The 5,397-nt window shown below is 35.4% G+C and overlaps 1 protein-coding gene across 2 annotated transcripts in view; it reads left to right on the top strand.

Moving 5' to 3' along the window:
• Positions 1-4,354: 4,354 nt before the first annotated feature.
• The window catches only part of dnah2 (dynein, axonemal, heavy chain 2), a 123,524-nt gene continuing 122,481 nt past the window's right edge, over positions 4,355-5,397 (top strand). For both annotated transcript variants that reach the window (XM_047817847.1, XM_027164959.2), the window contains exon 1: positions 4,355-4,544. The gene's annotated coding sequence lies outside the window, so the exon portion shown is untranslated. The remainder of the gene's footprint in view (positions 4,545-5,397) is intronic.

Raw genomic sequence — 5,397 nt, 5'->3', positions numbered from 1 at the left:
TAATGTTTTGATAGAACATTATTTTATCCAAAATGATGAACTGGATTAATTTATAGTTACATAAAAGTGTAGATACTTAACGTGTCCTTTTGTAAACCTTTAAATAAGTGACAGCTGGGTTGCAGTTAAATACTCAAAAAAATAAAATCCTGAATTAGATGGGCTCTTAGAATTTTATCACCCTGAAAAATATCCATCAGTAAGCTTTAACATTTTTATTATTATTTCTTTCAATTGCTTTCAGATGCAGCTGTGCTTTTTGTCTAGAAGCGCACACACTTTGAAATGACATTATTCTTTCTGAAAGCAAGAAGTGTTTGTTACTTTTGGATAATGGTTCCTCTCTAGGGGATTCTGAAAGTATAAATGTGTAATACATTTGTCCACGTCTAGAGGAAACATCAAGGATTCAGCCTGGAGGTAAGCCTGTTTTTCCCAGCCTGCTACAACATCCCTGTCTAGAATACTGCAGCAGTTCCCTAAACTAAATACATTAAGACATTGTGCATATTAAACATTATCCAGTTTGTCTTTACAAAGGCACAAACAATTTATATAAGCTATTAGTAATAATTTGGATCTAGTTAGCCATGGTAAGCAGACAGAACATGGACAACATATTCACACAAGGTATAGCAGAGAGCTCCTGGGTGCAGGTGTGTGTGTGTGCGTGCGTGGGGGGAAATGAGGCGAAACACATTTGGGGGCTTATTCGGAGAGCCTGCGGCTGTGCAGTGAGTGTGCATCAGTTCTGCTCATTTCTGCATTAGCACCCTTGCTGACTCACCTTCCCATTCTATCCAAATCACACAGAGCCCTGCGCCTCCTCTCACCACACACGCACACACACAAACCACGCACACACACACACACACAAAACACCTACAATCAGATCTAACCTCTTCCATCTACCACTGCACTGACTGATGTTACTTGATTGTATTCTAGTGTTTTCATTTAAAAGCCCATAATAATTACCATCATAAGCAAAGCATTTTACTCAAACTCATTAACCAGCTCTCATCTTGAGCAACAACTATCATATTTGGATTATTTAGAATCAAATCAAAGCCTTTTTTTTGTCACATATACATTGCAGCACATGACCAGCCATGATACAGCTTCCCTCTAGCAGAGAGAGTTAAGGGCCTTGCTCAAGGGCCCAACAGTAGTGGCTCGACTGTGCTGGGGCTTGAACCCCAGTCTTTTAATCAACAACACAGATCCTTAACCACTTGAAACAATTTAAAAGTGTGAGCATCGAGCATTTAAAAGTGTGTATCTGTGATACAAGCTTGTACTTCATTTAAATTTAAGTGAAGTTTCATACAGTATGTTTAGATTTTTATATGATTTACTTGTTTATTATAGACATAAATACAATGAGCGGCTGCTTTACATGTCCCTGTGAGTTACCTGTGAGAAAAACCTGTGATTTCTTGTAGCTGGCATTTACAGAAAACTAGTTACCACCTTCTGACCATATAGATGCAAGAATTTATCAACACGCTGCCATAAATACAGTAACAGTCAAACTATGACAGACAAACTAAGGTAAGCAGGGTTTATAAAAGTATTCATGGGGGGAAAGGTTATGCTGCAAAAGATGGATGGAAGGACATAAAAAAAATAAAAATAAATCATTTCATTAAATCATTTATCGTATACCTCCCATGAACAGATGCATCCTACATACCTATTTTAAAATCTTAATATTTCAGTCTGTCATTTTAACCACTACTTTGTCCTCAGCTTTTAAAATCCTGAGTGCATATGCTAGAATTGTAGCAGACAGCTGACCCTTGAGAATATTCTCTCTAGCTCTCCATCACATTTTTAGTGTAAGTACCACTGCAATGACACACTGGATGCAATTTGTCGTGTGTTTTTTTTTTTTTTTTTTTTTGCCTCGGTAAGGTGACGAGCAGAACTCCCGAGAGCTAGCCTCTCTGAGAGCAGAAGTTCATGACCGTACTCTAAAATCTTTTATTTAAAAAAGGGAGATTAAACATTAAATCTTCTAAGCCCTAAAGATGGAGTGGGTAGAGTAGTCTCAGATAATGTCACTCACACACTCAGCTAACACCCCTTTATGCATGAAATCTCCATTAATTACAGAGACACACACTCACACACAGGGTTAAAATAACCTTTGGGCCTGGTTTTTACCTGCAAGTGAAATCTTCTTTGCCTGGTCAAAGGCATTTTTAAAACATTTCCATATGTAGTTTACTTAAAATACTAAAACAATATGATACAGTAATAATTTATTGTGTTTATGTATTCCTTATAATGACAAAAAATCCCCTGCTTTGCCAAGGGAGATGCATTAAGTCAGGATGGAAAAATAATTTCATAGTCTTTGAAGCAGTTTGTCATTTTTAGAGCCTTCTGCTGCCTATCAAATTGAACCAGTAATGAAAACAATGATGGCTCTTCTCCGTCTTTATTTCCTCCCTGCCAACTCCAAATAAAATCACCTTATCTATGCCTTAGCTAGCATATGCATATATGCTTTGTGAATTATATGAAGTCTTTAAAAATTCCCTAATGATCTCCTGTTCATGGCAATGTAGAAATGAGCTTAATGTACAATATATTTAAGAAATAAAACATAACACTCTTCACTGAAGTTCCTGTTGCAGTAATATTTTGCACCGAGGTCAATGAACAGCAAAACGATTGCCAGGCATTGCAACTTCTCATCAAATATACTGAGTGATATAGCAGGAGATTAGTAGTATCCTCTATGGATTAATTATAATTTAATTTAGGTCATAATTTCTGTCTTCTTCCATTAATAATGACAGATATGTATTTATTGACTCTGAGCTCTGCTCAAATGTAGCATTTATGGATATATTAGGCACTCACATGTCCCGAGTACACAAACCTCGACCCCTAGAACCTAGAGTTTGCATTAGCAAGGACCCTCAAGACCTATCTTATTGTGTTATAAGTCGGCTTCCACATGCTCGAGTGTGCACTTATAACACACAAAATTTGCTATTACCAATTTATCAGAGAGATCAACAGATGCACATGTATTTAAAAAATGTATTGTACTTGATTCAGCATATATAGACTGTGTTACACCCCTGCCTAGGAGAATTGTTATTAATTTTGTGCACAGTTTTCCCCCATTCACCAGAAATAAACTGCTCCATTTAAGAAAAACGTGTCGCTGATATTTATTCTTATTATTTATATATATATATAATACAATTTTTAATCATAGAAAATATATGTGACTGTGCTGGACACTAAATGATTACAGACTAAGATGTGGGTGGAGTAAAGGATTGTTGAAGAGTGTCAATAAAATAACTAACAAGAGGGCAGTGTAAACACAAACAAGCACTCTGGACTCTGGTATTCAAAATGACTTTTCTCAACCATGTAATACACTTGTCCTCAAGCCATGGTTCAAATCATTATTTTTTAAAATCATGTTCTACATTTCCCGGGTTATTTGTTCCAGTAAATATGGCAATTACACCTTTAAAGAATACTTGTCATTTATATAACTGGGGACCTTTTTTTATAGACAGACAGACAGACAGACAGACAGACAGACAGACAGACAGACAGACAGACAGACAGATAGATAGATAGATAGATAGATAGATAGATAGATAGATAGATAGATAGATAGATAGATAGATAGATAGATAGATAGATTCTTTATTAATCCCAGAGGACATTCAAGCCCCACACCACCCACCAAAACATAATATATAATGTATATATAATATTTATGATATAAAAATTTGAAATGTCCAGTGACAGCAAACAGACAATTAAATACATTCATTCATTCATTTTCTACCGCTTGTCCGAACTTCTCGGGTCACGGGGAGCCTGTGCCTATCTCAGGCGTCATCGGGCATCGAGGCAGGATACACCCTGGACGGGGTGCCAACCCATCACAGGGCACACACACTCTCATTTAAATATTAATTAAATACATATGTAACGTGAATACAGATGAATACATATGTGTTCCTAAGATTTATACATCCAGTAAAATCATTGCACTGCGTCACCGATACTGAAATAAAAGCATTTAATAATCCTCTTGAACTACTATAATAAAAATTATTCCTATTATTCTAAATTGGCTGAGTTTTATTCAGCCCTTTAAATAAAGACTAAAAGCAGACGTGTAGTTAATTAAACCCTAAAATTAACGAGACATTCAAAGTTCCAAAATAAAATAATATCTGTGAATAAAAATCGTGGATTATTTTCATTTGTTTGTTTAGGTTTTTTTCTTCTATTCCTTATACTATGCACGCCTATAAGAAATGGTGTCTAATGACAACAGTCCCTCTGTTCCCGGATGAGGCGTAGCCATAGCAACGTGTCCACGCGCACCAACTTTAGAGCAGAGAGCCAGGCGTTAGTGCTACCTGACTCAAAACTCTTCAAACGATTACTTCTATATTTTCTGAAACATTTCTTAAGCAAACAAGTTGTAGAGTCGAACAAGAAAGAACAGAAAGAAACTCTGAAGGAGTTTGACACGCTTTACACTTTGAAAGGTAAGACAAAGTGCACTGTAACTGTAGTGCTAAGCGTGCTAGCCGCAAAATGCTAACATTAATGACTAAATATATAAGTTAGCTAACTAGCTAATTCTTCAATTCATGTTATATTGTCATAACATACTGTACCACGACAGAGCAAAGCTATAGTTCTTCAAGACAAACATTTACACCAATCTAAATTCAAGTATTCAAATATTATTTTATATTTATTAATATTAAAATAATAACAGCTTTTCAGGGTAATTAATTATTCCAGGTGTTAACAAAACTATATTATTTCTAAATCAATTCTAAGGACTCACCCCTGTAAGATTTAATATGTGCTATATATAATATTTTATATATTAGAGCCACGCAGCCTTCTTTAACTGAATGACACAAAATGATCACATCACATCACATCCAGGTCAACATTAGTTATATGTGACCAGTCAAAAAAAATAAAAATAGCTGTAATTGATAAACAGTACATGTAGTGTGATAGCTGAATCAGATTGAAAACACTTTGTGTATACACCTGAGTCAATCCGATTGAATGAAATAACAGATAGAAAGAGTAATCTGAATAATCAGAATGTAAGAGATGATGCAGATCAGGAATAAGTTGTATTGAATTCATTCACATTGACAAAAATCAGAATCAGAATCAGAATCTTTATTGTCTAAATAGGAGCTTGGAGCTATATTGAGAATGTCTGCATGTACACACAGCTTATGATAATAGTGGCTTGTGATTTCTGTCATCGTAACTAAACTAAAAGGTCTCATACACTCTGACTATGCTTCACCCTGCATTATGGAATCGCTAAACTATTCTGTACTACATGATATGTAAATGCATCTATAT

The sequence above is a fragment of the Tachysurus fulvidraco genome, chromosome 1 (genome assembly GCF_022655615.1).
Source record: "Tachysurus fulvidraco isolate hzauxx_2018 chromosome 1, HZAU_PFXX_2.0, whole genome shotgun sequence".
Classification (NCBI taxonomy): Eukaryota; Metazoa; Chordata; class Actinopteri; order Siluriformes; family Bagridae; genus Tachysurus; species Tachysurus fulvidraco.
The sequence above is the reverse complement of the archived record's forward strand: the minus strand, read 5'-3'. Positions and strand labels throughout refer to the sequence as shown.